The sequence below is a fragment of the Arvicanthis niloticus genome, chromosome 3, assembly GCF_011762505.2.
Source record: "Arvicanthis niloticus isolate mArvNil1 chromosome 3, mArvNil1.pat.X, whole genome shotgun sequence".
NCBI classification, from domain to species: domain Eukaryota; kingdom Metazoa; phylum Chordata; class Mammalia; order Rodentia; family Muridae; genus Arvicanthis; species Arvicanthis niloticus.
Genome location: NC_047660.1, coordinates 114,585,941 through 114,607,577, shown reverse-complemented (window position 1 = coordinate 114,607,577; position 21,637 = coordinate 114,585,941). Strand labels below are relative to the sequence as shown.

Sequence of the window (21,637 nt, the reverse complement as noted above, 5' to 3'; positions counted from 1 at the left end):
ACTACCCCTGTGCTATATTTGCCAAGCAACCCTAGTTTCAGACGGTCTGAATTAATGAAGTGTCCTCCTACAAACTGGTTTAGCTGTCCCAGATGATTTAGCAAATCAAGAGTGCCAGAAAAGCAGCTCAGTCTACAAGACATTTCACATTTAACTCATTCAAATGAAATATGTCTTCAATGTATTTAGCTTTACTTTTGGATTTGTTTCACTGGTAAATACAATTAATGACACAATAGAGCATCTCTATGAAGAGAGAACCAATGTTTTAGACTCTTACTTAATCTGACTAAAGTGTTCCTTACTTTATCTTACTGAAAATTTACTCAATATTCTCATCCTAGAGAAAGAGAATGTCTAGCATACTGTATTTCTAAATTTACATTTCTCTTACTTTTTGGTAATTCTTTATGCAAACTAAATTGGTGGTCAAAAAATAAAACAAGGACCAATTGGTCAAATAAAAATAATTAAATCGTTCTCCAAAGAAAGGTTTGTTTCACTTTTTTTTAAAAAATTGCTACTCGCAGGTATTATAATGGAAACTATCATAAATATTCTATTATTAATACAATTAACAGCAGGTGAAAATGTGTTCCTCCAGTTAAAGTTTAAGGAATTGTGTTATTATTTCTTTGTAATGAGTTGTCATTTTAAACTCCATCATACAGAACCATTGCAAGCAGTTAATGCTCAAAAATATCAAGATAAAATTACAAGTTAGAATATGTCTTAAATCTTTGAAAATAAAAAAAAAAACATTCTAAAATACATGTTCGTTGCTTTTATTTTTAACTAATGATATACAATACCAGATGAAAAGATATTTAACTGTCTTCAGCTTGAGTTGAATTTTTAAGATCTCCTTCACTGCTGGTGGCCAGTGTTATAAAATACAGCATGTAACAATGCAAGCAGATTCAAATTACTCTCAGAGGCACTGAGTGATCTTCAAGGTGAAATATTAGAAGTGACATGATGAAATATAAATAATGTGACTGAGGCAGCCTAATGTTCTGATATGCAGCAATATGTTCCTACTCATTAAAGTCTAATTTTAGTGCATTGACAGTTAACAACCTTGAGAAATAAGACATCGAATTTCAATCTTACAATAATCCTTGGTGAGATGTCTTTGCAGCATCTCACAGGCACCAGGGAGACAATATTCACTCTCAGTTCGCCATCGTCCTGAACAAACTTAGAATTCCGTATGATGATTAAAAGAGCTGCAATCATACTAGCTAGTCTAGTCAGGTAAGAGACAGTTGATGTAGCCATGCCTGTCAGACCCAGGCACCTGTAAACAGAGTTAATCATTCTCTCAATGGTCTCAGTTTCCTTTCCTTTGGCTTCCTTTCTATTTCCTGTGCATTACCTCACTTCATCCCTCTCTCTTTTACATGATCTTTCTCATTCCCCCTCCCCCCCCCGTTTCTGTTACAACTAGAAAATCAATTATAAAGGACTATTTTCCCTGGTGCAGGCAATACTGTCACTAGAGTAGTCACAATGAATGTTGTCTATCCCCTCCTACCTCTTTCTTCTCTTCTTAATACAGTCTCACAAATCCAGTCAAACTACCTCCTATAAAGAGAAAAGCTAAAGGAAACAGTCTGTAAAATAAATGACTCGAAGACTTTGCATCATTTAAGTGAAGTTTATTTTTTGCATAACTGTGCTTCTTCTATTCTGTTTCAACTTTCCTTAGTTTGGTAGATGTAAATTGTTATTTCATCTAGCTGTTCCTTCTAACTCAAGAAGCATTCTCAGCTCCTCACCTCAACCATCCTTTCTATTTTAGCTCCAGTATAAATACTTTATACAAACTTCCTTTAATATTCTTCAGATTAGGTGACAATTGTCCTCTTACTATTTCCATTTCATTCAGTTCAACTCTAATGTGTGTTCTCTTTCCTGTCAGGAGGAGCTCCTGATGCTCATTGCTGACTGCTAGACCCAATATGTACATTTTTAGTAGATAAAGGGTTAAACATTAGAACCTGAAAATATATACATAACTAGACTATTGTACCATGATAGTTACTATATCTCCTACCCATGATGTTTGGCGACATTACCTAGGTTTTTTTGACACCAGATGAGTAAATGGTAACCATTTTCTCTTGTACAGTACTTAGATTTTTACTCCTGTCATGTACACAGTTATTCTGCCCACCATTACCAATTTCTAGTCATTTTCTTTCAAGACTCCACCTATTGTTTTTATTTCTGCCAAAAGCTGTAAAATAATTTAAAAATTGTATAACTTTTAATGTCATCTTTATTCTTTTATATTCATTCACTCTTGAAATACTTACAAACCTCTTCTTTGAGATGGGCAAATATATATATATATATATATATATATATATATATATATATATATATATTCCTAAACCCTTAAATCATTAAGCTAGTTGTAGTTTCTGTCATACTGCTAAAGATGAAGCTTATTGAAGCTTATTATCTTTTCTTAACCAGGATCAGAAAATTCAATAATATTTTATCATTTTTTCTTTAGAATACATTATCCATTACATCAGACTATTTCCTAATAGGTTAATGCAAGCTTGCTGAGAAGTCTTTGTGTTTTGCTTTTAGCCATTTATAACTATTGTATCCTATGTCAATGAATAGGTCATTGAAATTTTTCAATATGTTATTTTGTACTGAATCATCATTATCAATAAGGACAATTGTAAAAGCTGTGATCAAGCTGGATAGTTTCTTCATTTAAGGAATCTAAGGCAAATATGGGTGGGGGACACAGGAGAGAAACACAGAGGGCTAGAAGAATGAATAGAAATAAACAGCAGTAGGGGTGGCTATGGGGGACCCTCTAGAAAGTTCCAGACACAAAGAATATGAGAGGATCCCAGGACCCAATGGGGATGACCTTAGCCAAAATGCCCAACAATTGGGAGATGGAACTTAAAGAGACCACCTCTAGTATATAGACATTACCCCCATTTGAGGAATGGGGCTACCTGCCTATCTTCAAAATGTATGACCAAGAATTGAACTTGTCTAAAGAAAATGCAAAGACAAAATTGGAGCAGAGACTAAAGGAAAACGTATCCAGAGACCGGCCTAACTTGGGATTCATCCCATGCACAGGCACCAAACCCTGACACTAATAATGTGCTTGCATCAGGAGCTTAGCATGGATATCCTCTGAGAGACTCTACCAGCAGCTGAAAGACACAGATGTGATACTTACATTTAACTGTTGGCCTGAGGTCAGAGACTCCTATAGAAGAGTTAGGGAAGGACTGAAGGAGCCTAAGCGGATGACAACCCCATATGAAGAACAACAGTATCAAATAACCAGGACTCCTCAGAGGCCCCAGAGACTAAGCCACCAACCAAAAAGCATGCATAGGCTGGTCTGTGGTCCCTGCTACATATGTGGCAGAGGACTACCTTGTCTGGCTTCAGTGGAAAATGATGTGCTTAATTCTGTAGAAAGTTGATGCCTCAGGGAAGGGGGATGTCAGAGGGGTGAGGTGGGAGTGGGTGGGTGGGTGAGTGAGCACCCTCTCAGAATCCAAAAGGGAGGGGAAAGGGGTGAAGATCTCTCAGAGGGGGAACTAATAAGAGAAGCAACATTTAGAATATAAATAAATAAAATAATTAGAGAATAAAAAGAATCTGAGAGAAATGATACTTATGCCTATCTTACTCAAGCTTGATTCTAAAGATTATTTGCCTAGCCATCAGGACATCACAGTAAATACTGCCAAACTTTGAGGTCAATGGTAGCTCGTTAAAATTCAGGTACCTTGACTTTAGAGGGAAAAAAACCTAACCAATATCAGATATTAATAGTATAAATCTTCTATACTAAATTAAGAAACAATTTCCAATTTTCATAAAATATGATATATTTATTTTTGGAGCTTGCTGTCATTTCAGAAATTCAGAAATCAAATTTGGTTTCATTCATTCTGAAACTATATTCAGAATCATGACATTAAAATGTATTCATATTTAATAACCTAATATTCAAAAACAAGCTAATTAGGATTTTTGAAGCTATTAGTTTCCTGCTTAAAGAGAGCTTTCAGTCTCTATGGAAAAACACTGAAACAGATGTCTATAAACTATTGTAAACAGGCAGCTTTTGTGGAAATCTACCAGCTTGAGTAGTTATAGACCTTGTAAATAGGCAGCCTTGGCAGATAGTACCAACTTAGATAAAGACAAGTGCATAGGCAGAGTCATAGTGACCTGACCCCTGAACCTTCACCCAGCTGATACCCTGTTCTGAAAGATATCTGTACTCCCCCTGAACATCTATGCTCCTGTGTCATCCCCTTCCCCACATCCTGCATTTTTTTGTTTATAACCCCTGTGTTAAAAAGTAAAAATTATGATTTGATAATAATAAAAAAAGAAAAAAAAAGAAATGAAAAGAAAAGAAATAACACACAGTGTCCCCTTGGCTCTGCTGACTTAGCTTCTGACAATCCATTTTCTTGTTCTCAGAAATACTTTGAATTATAAAGTGTTATTGTGGTTTTTGTTAGTATGCTGGGTAAAATAATTTTTATTGATTTCATTTTAAATCTCAAAGTTTGTAGTGAGTTAAAATGTCCTTCAACATAATTATAGGTCATATTTATTTTCATATTGTAAAATGCAAGTTAATCTGTTGAACATTTTTTAAAAAATGGATTCCTTTTTGGGAATTTCATATATGAGCACTGTATTTACATAATTTTTTCTTTCTCTCCTTCTTCCACTCTTCCCAACCCCCAATACTCTTCAAATACATCTTATTTAATTATTGTTCATATATGTACGTATATATGTATACAAGTATAAGTATGTATGTATATACAAATACTGATAAATAAAGTGTTTTGGGGGAAAAAAGCTTTCAGAGATATGAATATATTCCATATTAACGAATGAGTAAGTGTCTTACTAAGTTTATTATTTTACTAGAGCATTTGGCTCCATGAAACAAAGGTCTAAGCAGCAGGTTCTTCAACAATAGACAATGTTATGACTGATTAGATGACTTTTGTACCACAGAAGTCTGAGTCTTATTCTTATTTTTTTTTATTCTTAATACTATTAAAATAAATTTCTAACTTCTAGGATGCTGAAGGTTTTGGGTCCTGAACTTTCCAGTGACTGGTATAGGAAGCATCTTATCCAAGAAACTGCAAGAGTCATAAATTGTCTTAAAAACTATTGTGAAACAAAATTGTATAATATTTGGGAGGAAAATTTTTCTTTTTCTTTTCGTTTTCCTTTTATCTTTTTTCTTTCTTGCATTCAGCATTTGCACTGAAGACAGATTTGATTCTTCCAATAAGATTAAAGCCTTGTTTTGTTAAACTTTCACATTGATTCCAATTTTGGGGTAGGTAGATAAAAATCATTTATCTTTATATGTATTTTCTTGTTCCTCCTTTATATTATAGCAGTTATATTTTCATCTGTGAACCAGAAGTTATAGTGTAGTATGGACTATATTTTTGTGGTTTCTGAATAAATATTCCCTTTATAAATATAATCATTTGGTCATTACTAGTTCTTAAACTTTCTGAAAGAAATTTCATAAGAATTAAAAACATTGGGCAACTTTTGACAAACATAAAAAATGAAGACAAATAGAATATAGAATAATGGTTGCTTTGATTGTAAGCCTCTTCATCTTCCACAGTCTTATCATGGACTCAAGCCTATCACTGAAGGAGTCTCAGTGGGATGCTTAGGAGCTCTCTCAGAAACTAAACACTCTACCCACAAAGAAAATGGCTTTCTGGGATTCTCAATGACTCCTCCTGCTACCTGGGAATTTACAGTTATACTATGGACCAATCAATAGCATAATTTGCTCTCCATAGGGAAGAAGGAGACACCCTCTGATACTTCCTATTTTGAAGCCACTGGAGTTGTTTTTTATTCCCTAAACCGTATTGATCCATGAAGCTAATGATAGTTTTTTGCTAAAGCTCCCTTCTATAAACTTTGTCACAGAGGAAACCTTGGAAAATTACAATTAACGGCAGGGAAATGGGGGAAATCTATTTCATGGCGTAGCTTCTTTGCCAGCTCCTGTTATGTACAAAATAAGCAAGACCTACACTGTTTTCCTCCTGAGTTTGTATAAGCCTTGACTAATGTGATGGCAACGAAAATGTCTTCTACTTGTTTCCAGGGCAATTTAACTCTCAGACCATACATTTGCCTTCTTGTCTGCTATGTGAGTGAGCTGTAACTAATGAGGTGGCTTTGCCTCCACTTTACCATTGCTGCAGAATTTAAAGAGAAGATTATCACTCTGTAGAATCAATTAATGCCATCTGTATTCCTTTTGGGAAAACACAACCAAAGTGGCAGGGGAGACGTTAGTTATATTATTGGAGGGAGAGTAACGATTTCCCCAGGTTTCTCTAGTTCTAGTTCAACCCCTGTTGTCACAAAAGAATACAAATGAGAAGGCATCAAGTAAATGAGTAAATAAATACATAATCTGAAGAGGGCAATACTCAACAGATAATAGTAACAAGTACAGATTTCATGCTGTCAAAATAATAAGACAAAGACCTGTATCTCAATTGAGAAACAGAGATGCTAATAACATTCCTACTTCTTTAAAATTTAATCCTTATTCATGTGTGAATCTGGATTTCTAGATATAAATGATACTAAAACTGTTTAATACAAGTTCATGTTTAACATACAATTCAATGGTGACAGTCAATAACAAATCAATATCTTATTTTACTTTTACCTACAAAGGAAGTCACCCACCAAAGAATGCAAGTATATAAGTATTATTTCATTTTTAATATTAGAAAATATGCCATTACCATTACGGTTTGAACAGGGCAATAGTATTAATCATAGACATTCAAGAGGTTTAAGTGCATACTTTATCTAAGTACTGAAGATAATTTCTCCTTACACTTCTATACCCACACCATTTTTTTTGACAATAGGACAAAAGAAATGCACAGACTAGTAAAGTAGCACAGCTGGGAATTAACAGCATAATAAAAGGACTTTAAGGTACATTAAATTAGAATTAAAGATGTCTCTTACATTTGATGCACAAACGCTAATAAAATATAAATCTGTTGCCAACATTTTATAGCTATGGCAAACACTAAAGAGAAAGAGCTAAAAAAAAGTGTTCATTTATCAGCACATAGCTCTAAGACAAACAGTGCAAAACAAGACTGGAGAAACAAACATGGCAGAAAAATGAATATTGAAATAGAGATCTAAAGAAATATATATTTTCAAAGTTAGTAAACATTTTTAAGGTCTAATTTGGCCTGGAGTTGATTTTGTGAACATACGGTCCAAAAGTTATTCACAATTCACAAGATGACTAGAGAATTAAGTTATACAAGTCTTCTCCGGAAATGGTAGTATGTGGAATCACCGGTGTTGTTTTGTTAACCCAGCTATACTCAATTGGTGTTAAATGTATGCTAACAACATGTCCAGACCTGCTCATTAGGATCATACAATCTCTGAATAGTTGCTAAGTAATAATTAAGTCTATCCTCCTCATATGTTCATGTGTAAAGCACAATATACCAGATATAACTACTCATGAAGATGTGAAGTCAACATGGAGATCCCTGGAGACAGAACTGCTTGAAAATTAACATAATAATTAACAAAGTTAAAATTAATTACGGAATTTTCAGCTAATCTAAAGGGTTTTAACAATAGATTACTCAGGTAGTTAAAAAATGGGGGGGCCATCTTTAAAAGTGCCATAAAATGTTGTAATTAAATCAATGAAACTGTATGGAATAGAAAACTTAGGATTTCAAGCTTATAAAGACTAAATTATTTTCATCGTGGGTTTGTTTTTTTCCTTCTTTTTTTATTGGATATTATATTTACATTTCAAATTTTATCCCCTTACCCCATTCCTCCCACCACCCAGGAGCTCCTTATACCACCCCCTCTTCCTGCTTCTATGAGGGTGTGCCCCCCAACCCCCACTCCCACCTCTTCACCTTCAGATTCCCCCCCACTCAGTGTTCAGCCTTCATGGGACCAAAGATCTCCTCTCTTACCTATGCCCAACAAGGCCATCCTCCCCTATATATACAGCTGGAGTCATGTGTCCCTCCCTATGTGGGCTGGTGGTTTAGTGGCTCACTCTGGTAGGATTTACTGAAGGAGGCAGAGGCAGGAGGATCACGAGTTTGAGGCCAGTTTGGGTTTTTTTCAATTCTAACTTATCTTTTTATTTTAAAACATAATTATGATGCTGTTATAGATAGATAGATAGATACATAGATACATAGATACATAGATACATAGATACATAGATACATAGATAGATACATAGATAGATACATAGATAGATACATAGATAGATACATAGATAGATACATAGATACATAGATACATAGATACATAGATACATAGATAGATACATAGATAGATAGATAACAACATTAATACTTGGCTTGTTCTAGAATAGTATAAATCCTTATACATAAATCTAACATTAATATTAAGGAATTGATGGTATGAATCTTTTTTTTCTTAGAACTTTTTGAAAATGTCTGTACTAACTGTTCCTTTCAGTTTCTCCATATAAATACTACTTTAAAAATATGAAAATAGGGCTGGAGAGATGACTCATTGGTTTAGAGTACCTGATGTTCTTTCAGAGGACCCAGGTTCTGTTCCAACACCAACAGAGCAGTTCACAACCATTGGTAATTCTAGTTGCAAGGGTTCTGAAACCTTATTCTGACCTCTGTCAGCATTAAGGATATAAATGATGAATATATATTCACATATATATATTTGCTGACCAAGTGTTCATAAACATAATCATAAAATAAAAATGTAAAAATATATGAATATGGGTTATAGTATGCTATATTTTAGAAACATAACATCATCCTCTCTGAAAATTAACCCCATGAAATTCTGAATTCAGAAACAAAATCCTCAAACATTGACATTAAAATTGTTATCTAAAAATTGACTCTGATTTTCAAACTACATCCATATTTAACAATAGCACTGCCACATGTCCATGAAATACACACATTCCCTTCTCTATGGATGACAGTCTTATAGGAAAAAAAAGAGTTGGCAACATGAATTATAAGGATCAAATAGAAATGTTTTGCCTAAACTATTTTGAGGCTTATTTAGCTATATACCATTTTAACCAAATGTTGGAAATTAATGCCTTCTGAATCAGCACGAAGATCATAAAGAATGTATGTTAGTTTCCTCAAGTATATTATCATATGGGAGTAAATTCCTTCTTAGTTGTCATTAATTACACAAAATATTCTATTCATATACATTATATGCTATATGTTCTGATATCATATGCTTTGCTGGTTATACCTCGGATCTAATATCCACTCTCACATGACCCTGAATTTATTGATTGGGTTCATGGGGAAAACTGTCAGCATAGCCATAGTCAGTTTTGTCACAGCTATCCTATGTGCCACACCTACCTCAACAGCATGAGAAAGTTTTGACAAAAGTTGGATTCATGTCTAATCAAAGGAGTCAAAAAACAATACCATTGGTGCCTGCACATGGATGGATACCCAGATGGAACAATCTCCAGTTGACCCCTCCTTCAGTCTCACACTTTTTCTCCATATATGCTCTCTTGAGTATTTTGTTACTCTTTCTAAGTAGGACTGAAGCACCCACACTTGATCTTCCTTCTTTATGAGCTTCATGTGGTCTTCATGTGAGTTATATCTTGGGTATTTTGAGCTTTTGGGCTAATACACAATTATCAGTGAGTGTGCATACCATGTGTGTTCTTTTGTGATTGGGTTACCTCACTCAGGATGATCCAGTCTGTGGGAATTCGAGGGTGGAGAGGTGGGAGTGGGTCGGTGGGGGTGGGAGCACATTCTCATAGAAGCAGGAGGAGGGGGATGTAATAGGGGGTTTCGGGGGGGGGCAAATGGGAAAATGTAAATAAAATATCCAATTTTTAAAAATGCCTTAAAAATGAGTGTTGCTAGAGTCACCTTACCCAGGAGAGTCCTAGATTTCTGATCTCAAAAATGTTACATAGGTATACTTATAAGATATTTTAATGCTTGTGATGACTGTATAGGATAAATTTAGTAATGCATGCATTTATCCAGGACCACATTATTTTAAATCTTACCATTGTTATCATTACCATGTTCTGTTTTTAAATGAATGGCATGGTGTAAATCTGTAATGAGCCTCATATTAACTTGCATGATGCAGTGGATTTTATTTTACAATCTTTTTTATCCAAAATAACTTAGAAACATGGAGCACAGTCATCCTTCTATGGTTCACAGTTTAAATATTCTTTCCTAAGATATCTGAAATAGTCTCTTCAATAATCTCATAAATAAAATTAAGTAGAATGGTATTTACAAAGCGTTAAGAGTGTTTTAACCGGACTTGCCCCGAACATTCTAGAAAATCCATTTCCTCAGATCCTTTAACTTTTTCCCTTTCTTACAAAAGTAATAATAAGTAATAAGTGATAAGTGATAGTAAAATCCTTATTCTCAGATAATTCATTAAAATATGATAACAGCAAGAATGAAAGTAATGCAGCCAACTGAGGTACATTAAAGCAGCTTTTAAAAGTGACATCAAGTGAGGAATGAACAATAGATAAAACTTTATTTTAAAATGTTTTTAAACTAATAGAATTATCTATGTGTTTTTCCAGTGAATAACCCAATATTTTTGGAAGTAGCAGAATCTGCTCTTCCATGTTTAAAAAAATGTGTGATTAATTTGCCTTTGGCCATGTGCCTTGAAACTCAAAGCAAAGGGACACTTTATTTTAACTGACAGTGGATCAGTTTGCTAACAGTATTCAATGCTACATTAAATGTAAGCTATCAAGAGAGAGTATATGAAATGAAATCCACTGGGGGATTTATATAGAATTTTTGATACACAATGCTATAAACAAATTACAAACCTATGAAGCAACAAAATATTTGCAATGCAGCAGCCATGCTTGAATGTTCAATATTTTGCACGTCTGGGGAGTGATGCCTGGGAAGGATGCATTATTGAATCTTTTCTTCCCTAAAATGCACAGAATTGTACCTATTTGAGAGTGGAGCAGGCCAAGTAGATGAAGAATTTGCCAAATGACACATAACATTTTCTAACATACTAAAATGCATTCCCTTTCATTCTTTCCTTAAAAATTATAAGAATATTTCAATATATTTTTATTTTGTGGAATGTAAATAAATGTATGAAAACCTGAAATTAATTTTTGGAGAAAAAAAATTTGCTAGCATTGGCTTTTAGGAGTTACACTCTGTCTTTATAAGTAATGCTGTAGATATAATACACCCATATAAAAAGCAGCTGCTATGTGAATGGTTTAATTATTTAATTTAAACATTTCTGTGAACTCTACTTTAGGAGTGATATAAGGATGATTCAGTAAAATGGAAAAAGCCCAGATTAAGCACCAGTGGTTTGAGCATGGCAGACACATTTGTGCCTTGGAATCTTTACTTGTATTTGCTCTTCATGGGCTGAAGTCTGTCAAACACTTGCCCAGGTAATTCTCTCTTACTTTTGAATTGTATTTAGAAGGTACTTCCCACAGGAAGCCACTTACTTCCACCTTATCTAGCATTTCAACACACAGCCCTCACCTCAGATTTTTCTCCTTAGTGCCTACTCTACAACACAATATGTTGATTGTGGAGGAAAATGTCAGAGAAGGAAGGAGTACCTGCTAAGGAAAGGGAAAATCTGAAATGCATAGAAATGGCTAATACAAAAATTCATGTTGGAATAGGGTTCGCCCAGAGGAGAAGAATCACAGTGATAAGGGAGAAACGTTATTGCTTATCAAATGCAGCATAGGAATGATGGATCTTGAGGGTGTAAATGGATGGAGGCAGTGGAATTTCAAAACATTAAGAAGACAAGCTCCACTGCATCCTCATTTATCTGGGAAGGAGACAGACATCTTCAAACAGAAACTACCAGAATATGCCAATAACGACTATAGCACACTGAGCAATCTTGTAACACTTCTGGCCTTAAATAGATACCTGTTAATCTGAGGTAAAATTGTATCTGGCCTCCCTTTTTAAATGCAATATATAAAAATTATTTTATACAAATATATACATATATATGTATATATACATATGTACATATATAAATAAAAGATCCTTTTATTTATATAAATATTATTTATTTATATATAAATAAATATTCTTCTGATATATATCAGATACATATATAAATATAAATATATATACCAGAAGGATCTTTATTTTCAGTAATATTTTTGAAAACACACAAAATAAAATTATGCTAAGCTTTTGTGGATGGCCCAGTGTAAGTGTGCTTACTGAGAAAGTATGAGAGCATGAATTTTACCCCCAGAACCCATATAGAAAAGCCAAGATAGCCGTTTGGAGTTTATTCCTAGTGCCAAAGAAAAGAGAATAAGACCACCTATTCATGCCTGCCAGTCTATTACAAAATGTAAGCTCAAGGGTTTTCAAGATCTCAGTCTCAAAAACTTTGAGAAATAATTGCAGAAGACACTTTACCTAAACATCTACATCTAGCCTTTATATACAAATGCACACACATAAAAATTATACAGAGTTTAAAGAATTTAGATCAATACAATTATTCTTTGAATTTATGCCCAACATAATTTCATTGGATTTTATTTAAATTTGCTTGCATATCAGAATATTCAAGCAATGTTGTATGCATTCCACATTGTTCAACTTTGATAACATCTGTGCTATTTGGGAAAACCTGGCTCTATAATTTCTTTATGTAAATCTTTATGGTTCTCCATATAGAAATAAAATAGATGTCATAGTTTCTTTGACTCTCCAATTTGGGTGAACTTTCTGTAACTGAATTATCTCAATATGAGATTTTTTATTCAATACTATAGAGTAGCATGTTATTAATTATATGCATTTATAAATGTACAATATTTTTATCCCCATACATATATGCTATTTCTTTGAGGTCAAGAGAAATTGAGTTCAAGGTCATTATAAAAATGACTAATCTGAATATATGTCCAGGTTTTACTATTACTTCTCTTTGTTCTGCTACCATAGTGAATACCCTAATCCTGTGATATTCCTGCAAATTCCAAGGTAGATACTTATCTACTATCAGAGATGTGGTACATATGAGAAGTTCAGAGAGTGTGTGCAAGTAATCTAAACATCTGTGTTAAAATTCTGCCCTTTTCATTCTTTATTTGCTTAATTTTATATTTTATGTATATTTATAAAATTTTATGAGTTTTTCTGGTCTATAAGCTAAAAGACCATATTAGTGAGGCATTCAAACAGCAAATTCAAATTTCTTTGGTATCTGCACCTTAATTCTTCTGTTGAAAATAAAATGATCAGATTAGAGTTGACTGACTTTGAGGTTTTTCTAAAATCACTAAGCTGAGGTATTCTGAAAGCAAAAACAATCTTTAATCATATTAACACTTAATCTTTACACTTGGGTGCCTGACACACTTCATCTAATCGAATGCAATCTAATTAGATATTCCATGGTACAAAGTGTTCATGTTTGTGGTATGCATCTTCTACATCCTTTCAATACTACTTTTGAACTAACTGTGTGTGGTAGATAAATAGTGCGGCTTGTGTTTCCCAACATAATGACAAATATTACCTGAGGCTCCTGGACAGGCAAGGTACGTATAATGTAGTTGTGACAATAAATTATCTTCTTTCATCTATTTACTACAACACTGAAAATAGGTGACCTATGGTTACTGGCTACTAAGTTCTACAACACAATTTTAGAATTAGGGATAAGGATGAAATAAAATGGTCTTGAGTAGTTGCTACTTTTTGAGCATTTTTGTAACATTGCTTATTTATTATAATGGCCAATGTTATATAAAAAGTGCTAAATCCCACTATAATTAGGAATGTACAATTTTAAATATCTAACAATAGGAGAAATGACTATAAAGTTTCCAGTGTTAGAGGTTTGCAAAACTATAGATTTAAAAAAAACTGAAATTTTAAAACTTTGATTTGAAAAAATATAATGTAATTGTAGACAGCCACTTTGGTAAATTCTGAAAATATCTTGAAAAGGTAACTATCTTTACTCAATAACTTAATATAAAATGCCAACAGACATATTTTATGTGCACATAAAGACGTGTTCAAATTCATTCTGCCAAATATAAGCATTCATAGAGCTTTCCCATACTCTTTGAACAAGAATCATGTTTACCAATGGCAGAAATGATGAAGCGTGCATATTTATAACCATGGTCTTCAACAGGAAGGAAATCTACTAAGTACCAGTACTGTATAATAGTGGCTACACAAAGAAACAGAATAATGCATACCTTATGAATTCATCCATATAAAATTCAAACTGAGCAAAATAAAACTGGAGAAATAAGAAGTCAGACTATAACTACTTTTGGAAAGACAGGAATCATTAGAGAGACAGTTCAGGTTCATTGGTTTGTTTGGTTGGTTGATTTTTGTTGTTGTTTGTTTATCATCCTACAACCTGATCTGAGAGGTGATTTTACACTACTCCTCCTGTGTGGAACTCATAGATGCATCTACTTAGAAATTTAGTAAACTATGTGTAGATGGCACTTGAAGTCAATAATCAAGTTGATACAACATGAATAAGATCATGTATAAAATGTTCAATGTTCTTAAGTCAATAAATAAATATATCCACTAAGAATGATACCAAAAACAGATAATGTCTCAGAACATTTCATCAAATGCTCAAATTGCTATTTTCTTCATTAAAGTTATTTTGGCAGGTGGGGTGCATATTTTAAAGAACATATTTTATAAAATGTGTTTCTGTTTCTACATATTTAACACAATCTGATTCCCTCTATGCAGTTTGGAACAAAAATAAAAACATGAACAGTAATATTTTCAGAAATGTATTTCATGAAACATTAGTTATTTTGATTTTATAGCTGTCTGCTACCTTGAAGGTTAAAAGGGAAAACAAGCCTCAAAAATATCACTTAGTATCATATTGTGAAGTCACAAACAAGGACAATACCGTTGTTTTTCTACTTAAAAGAAATAGACTTTGAGGGAAACCCCCATTAACAATTTGATGTAGACATACTTTGCATATATTGTAATTTCCTAACATTGAAATCTTTCCAGTGGATTTTCGCCTTCCCTTTGCTAGATGCCTACTTTCCTTAAATTGATTTATTAATGTCCAAGGTTGCTTTACAGTTTTATCCTTTTAGCAATAATAGATGCAATATATCACAAAAACAAATTTTTAAGAGAACATCATTAGAGTGATGTAGCACCAGTAATAAACCCCTTCACACTTGGATGAACTTAAATCAGTTTCTCTTTATTGATTTTTGGTCATAACATAATTTTAAAGTTCAACTCAGTTAATAAAAAAAGATTTGCTCTGGTATTATGAGCAAAATGCTTGTATGTTTCCACTTCATTTGTGGAAGAGTGTTACTGTGTATTGTATATGGATCTTGGATAGACTCAGCCATAAGAATATTATTTTATAACAATCTTTATGCATATTATCTTATCGTTCTTAATTGATATGAACCCTTCAACTTATTCTTATCAAGATCCAGTGGCATCATAAGCAGGTGTTTATTTCAATCCATTTCCTATTTGTATTTGTAAAAAATAAAAACATTTCAGCATTTATTAATAATCCACATAATAAATCATTTTATGCATATTATAATTCTGTAACTGTTTTCCTAAAGATTATACTAATTTTCCTTGCTGAGACCCTCCATGCAAGACAATTAATCCCATGTAAAAGGGGGGGTGATTTTTGCTATTTCATTCAGAAACAGGATTTTAAGATTATGAGTCAAAGATTTATGATGGATTAACTAGTACTTTTATTTGGCATTAAGTCATTGAGAGTGTATTAAAAGGAAGAAATAGGTGACACAATAATTCAAGTGAAGATGCTAGAAGTCTCTTTATCATTCTTTGTATGAATTGTCTATTATAGAAGACATTATTTTCCCTAATGAAATACAACAGACTAGACATACTACAGGGATTCCAATGCTGACTTAGAAGTAGCTCAGAGTCTTTACAAGATCCATAGCTCGCTACTATTAACATTTTTTTTTCATTTTGTACATAAGAAATCTATGAGAATGTGAAATGGAATAATATAGATTAAAATAGCTTTGTTTATCCTCTATGGCTTAAAAAGTAACTTATTCAAAAGTTCACTGCTTATTTCTAAACAACTCCTGCAATGCTCCTCCTACACAAAACAAGTGATGAAACAACAATTCACAATGCACTTGAATTTGACACACACCTACAAAATTCTTAATAAAGTAAAAGGTTGGACTTGATCATTAACCCAGAGACAATGGCCACTTGTTATATTTAGCAGAAGCCAGAAATGTACTACATAACTTTATTTAAATATAATGGGGTCACCTTTGGAGTTTCTGACAGCTAGAACCAAAACCCATCTCTCAAACCTCTTTATGCTACCACCTTCCAAAGACTCTTGCTACCTATGCAACCCTCACATGTTATGTAAATTTATTAAGCAGTTTAAATGTGTTCAGTTATTCAATTCATAGAACTCTACCCCTTGATTGTAGAAAACAATTCACTTTGAAACAGACATGGGACAATATATTAATGTAAGAAACTATATCTGTCGAAGTAGCCAATGATAAGATGCAATAGACAGGTTCTATTTAAATAAAAATTCCCAAAGGAAAAGGAGGAAATGATCTCGTTTCCTACAATGTCAATCATGCTGTCATTTAAGAGCATCAAAGACATCCAAATGACTTTAGCAAAATCATTAACTACTCAATACAGTACAGTGTGCTGCATTCCTATCTTAAGACAAAGCATTGAGCCAATTATGTGTCTTGACCATCAAAAAGATGAACATGTCTTTGTAAATGACATAAAAAGTAGTTTGTTTACTGAATCCTAGTTCTGTTAACTTGCCCCTGTGACATCATGTGAAAATAATACCATGGACATTAAAACAAGAGAAATGAAAATGCTACATTTTAATCCCATATTTTGCATTCTTAATGAGAATTTGCAAAGTTGCACAAAATTACAAGACCTTTTCCAAGTATATTTTGCTAAGAATTTCAGTCTAATGTGGCTTAACAGGCAAACATATTTTAGAAAAGGATCAATTTTGTGATGGTTGTTCAAACCTTGTACTCCATTCTTCAATGAGTTAAATGCTATGCCTGTTCCATATTCAACCTTCAAGTTCGTCTCTTTTCTTGCTTGCTTGTTTGCTTATTCATTTTAAAGGCACATAGACTCCAAGCCAATAAGAAAATAGAGGGCAAAGCCAGGCCATGTTCCCATGAGATGTGAGTTGGTGAAAGAACATCTAAAATTAATAACGTGTGAACCTGGAGCTACTCAGGCAGCTAATTGCCTTCAACAATGTTCATCATTAATCCAGATATTGCCATTCTGTTTTAGTTAAATAAGAAACTTCACATTGGCAAGAGATAGTTTATAGGGTTCACATTTTCCTCAAGGTTGACTGCACAACTTCACAGTGTGCCAGTGGTTCATGCTGGCATATGTCAGCACTGTGGAGTTTATCCTCCTAATCCAAGCCTTCATGGCACAGAAGATGTAAAAGATCTGTGCAATCTTTTACAAGTATACAAAATCAAACATCAAACCCCACAAGAATTTAAATGTTTAAATTTCAACTAATTTTTAAATTAAGTTTTCTAAAAGATGTAGTCTTGACTTTCTAAATCCATTTTTATTGGATATTTTCTTTATTTACATTTCAAATGTTATCCCCTTTCCCATTTTGTTTCCAAAACTCCCATTCTATCCCCCTTCCCCTACTTCTATGAGGATATTCCCTCACCCACCCACTTTTACCCTAAACTCATTGTTGGGAGCCGCAGTGCCAAGATGGCACGGACATCCTGTCCTCCCACTTGTAAACAACTGACTGCGCAGGTGCAAAAGGCAAAAGGCGCACCAAAGTCACTGCCCATCCCGGGGTGTAATATGGGGTGATGAGTGAACAGCCAATCAGAAGTGAACACGCCACTCTAGGGTATATATAGCAGTGCCATTCCCGGGCTTGGGGTCTTTTCTGCTTTTGCTGTTACAAGAAGTAAAGCCTCGTCTGTAGTAACTACCCAATTACTGCCTCCGTGTCCTTATTCTTGGGCGAAAGGGACACAGAAGAGGTGCGCGCAATAACTCATCTTTAAAACACTCAAATATTATAATTTAAAATAGATAATTCCATTCCTGAAATGACATAACTTTCTCTCCTCTGCCTTCCAGACAGTTGCATAAACTGCCTGCATGAGCAAATGCAGAAGAAGAAAATAATCAGGAATAAAACTTAAACTTGTACAAACTCTATGGTTTTGTCAAGGAAAAGAATTATTTATTATAATATAACTGTTTTATAACTTCAAAAATGGGTTTTTGTTATTATAAAATATTTAATTCAGGACAAACAAATGTACTTTCATCAACTTGCAAATAAATATGATGCTTTTTTATTCATATTGCTAGAGGTGAAAGAAACTTTTACAGTCAAGGTGGAAAATATTTTAATTTCAGAAGCATCTTAAAGATAAAGAAAATAATTTTAATTTAGGATAGTAGATCATATGTGCAGTAATTCAAAGACCAGGAAACTAGCATATCAAAACAGAGTTTACCCATTTTAATGCAAAGTTCCCAGCAGTCAGTACCACAGTAAAAGTATGCTCCCCCTTCCTAGCTGGATCAATATCTTTGTGTATACACATTTTCACTGAGTCCTTTGGACCTCCGCTATTTTGTATGTGTTATAAAAGTCTTGATGTCACAGAAGACTAGAAAATCCAATTTAAATCTGATCACATAATCGCATCATAAAGTGGATTTATTCTGAAATTTGTAACTGTCTACTCACAATTTTGCCTGCCCTGCAATTGTTTCTCAGCTTAAGAGTTAAATCTGGAATAATTTTCTATTAGATATTAAATACATGGTAGTCCCCTGTGCCTCTTGCTCCTGGAATAACACATCCAAGAACTTTTGTTTTTATTTACCTAGCATGTCTTATCTTCACATATTGTTTAATACTATAAAAAGGAAATGTTTATAACAGGAAATCCTTCCAATAGTTTGTGGTTGAAATGTCCTATTTTCCCTGGCACGTTCAGCTATTGATTTCTTATCTTTCAGCTTCCAGTGTTAGCGCACTTATTAGGGAAACTTTCTTACCTCTGGGATCAAATTTGATTTTAAGTTTCATAGTCCTTTCATTCATATTCATACTTATTTTATTTTTATCACAGACTGAGCAGTTAGTATCACGCTCTAAGTACATGATATAAACTACCAAGAGAAGTTGTCTAGCATTCCCACCAACAATGGAGGAGAGTTCCTCTTTCTCCACTTCCTCGCCAGCATCTACCATCACTTGAATTTTTTAATCTTAGCCATTCTGACTGGTGTGAGGTGGTATCTCAGGGTTGTTTTGATTTGCATTTCCCTGAAGACTAAGGATGTTGAGCATTTCTTAAGGTACTTCTCGGGCATTCGAATTTTTTCAGTTGAGAATTCTTTGTTTAGCTCTGTACCCCATCTTTAAATGGGGTTGTTTGGTTGTCTGGAGTCTAATTTCTTGGGTTCTTTGTATATCTTGGATATGAGCCCTCTATCAGATCTAGGATTGGTAATTATCTTGTCCCAATCTGTTGGTTGCTGTTTTGTCTTATTGACAGTGTCTTTTGCCTTACAGAAGCTTTGCAATTTTATGAGGTCCCATTTGTTAATTCTTGATCTTAGAGCATAATCCATTGGTGTTCTGTTCAGGAACTTTTCCCCTGTGCCTAAGTATTCAAGGGTCTTCCCCACCTTCTCTTCTATTAGTTTCAGTGTATCTGGTTATGGGGAATGCAAGCTGGTACAACCACTCTGGAAATCAGTCTGGTAGTTCCTAAGAAAATTGGACATAGCACTACCTGAGGACCCAGCTATACCACTCCTGGGCATATACCCAGAAGATGCTCTAACATATAACAAGGACATATGCTCCACTATATTCATAGTAGCCTTATTTATAATAGCCAGAAGCTGGAAAGAACCCAGATGTCCTTCAACAGAGGAATGGATATAAAAAATGTGGTACATTTACATGATGGAGTACTACTCAGCTATTAAAAATAATGAATTCGAGAAATTCTTAGGTAAATGGATGGAACTAGAAAATATCATCCTGAGTGAGGTAACCCAATCACAAAAGAACTCACATGGTATTTACTCACTGATATGCAAATATTAGCCCAAAAGCTTGAAATAGCCAAGATTCAACTAACTGACCACATGAAGCTCATGAAGAAGGAAGACCAAGTGTGGATGCCTCGGTCCTTGGAAGAAGTGACAGAATGCTCAAGGGAGCAAATAAGGTGACAAAGTGTGGGAAAGAAAGTCAAGGAGGGGCTGTCAGGAGACCACTCTACCTTGATATTTGTCCTATGTGCAGTCACCAAAGATAGACGCCGATATGGATGTCAGGAAGTGCATGCTGACGGGAGCCTGATGTAGCTGTCTCCTCGGAGGTCTGGCAGAGTCTGACATATCCAGAGGCAGATGTTCGAAGCTACCCATTGATCTGATCAAGGGTTCCCAATGGAGAAGTTAGAGGACTGACGTAGCTAAAAGGGTTGGTGGCCCCAAGAGGAGAGCAACAGTGCCAACCAACCAGAGCTCCTCAGGGTCTAAACCACCAGCCTGGGAGCACAAAGGGAGGCACCCATGACTTCATCTGTATACTTAGGGGAGGATGGCCTTGTCAGGCATGGGTGGGAGAGGAGATCCCTGGTCCCATGAAGGCTGAACACCAAGCAGGGAGGAATTAGAGGGTGGGGAGAGGGGAGTGAGGGTTAGGTGGGGGACACCCTTGTGGAGGCAGGATGGGGGGGATGGGATATGGGGTTCCTGGGTGGTGGGGGGAATGGGGTGAGGGGATAAAATCTGAAATGTATTTTAAAAAATAAATAATAAAAAAAAGAAAAAAAGAGAAGTTTTCTAGCAAATAGTATGTTATCTAGAAAACGTTACCTGTAGTTTCTTTGGAAACTTTTAAAGACACACTGATTCCTTTTGACTCAATAAAGCTTTTACTCAGTGACAGAAGGAACTAGGGTTATTTATATCAACTGTGAACTAAGCATGAGTACAGAGTCCCATTTGCAAATTTAAGGAACTATGCATAGAATTTAAATAAATAAATATTTGTACAGCAAAGCATTACAAAATATGCTGATCATTTACACCTGATCATTTGTTATACATGTATGAAGTAAGTGGAGGTCAGGCCTCAAAAGACTGAAAACTCCAGCCCTCCAGATACATGAAACACTTTCCTTTGATATATATATATATATATATATATATATATATATATATATATATGAATGATAATGACACATACACAAATACTCTAACTCATCAAATTTAAAGATCTTCTGCCAGATTTCATAAATAAAGAGGGAAAAACAATCCATGGGACTCAAAAACTCATTTTGGGAAATATAAAAGCTCCATTTAAAATATTTAACCTCAAGTCCAAGTGAATAAAG

The 21,637-nt window shown here is 34.2% G+C and overlaps 1 protein-coding gene across 1 annotated transcript in view; it reads right to left on the bottom strand.

Annotated features, from left to right (window-relative positions):
- Positions 1-21,637, bottom strand: part of Erbb4 (erb-b2 receptor tyrosine kinase 4) — a 988,011-nt gene that overhangs the window by 702,122 nt on the left and 264,252 nt on the right. The gene's annotated exons all lie outside the window — the stretch shown is intronic.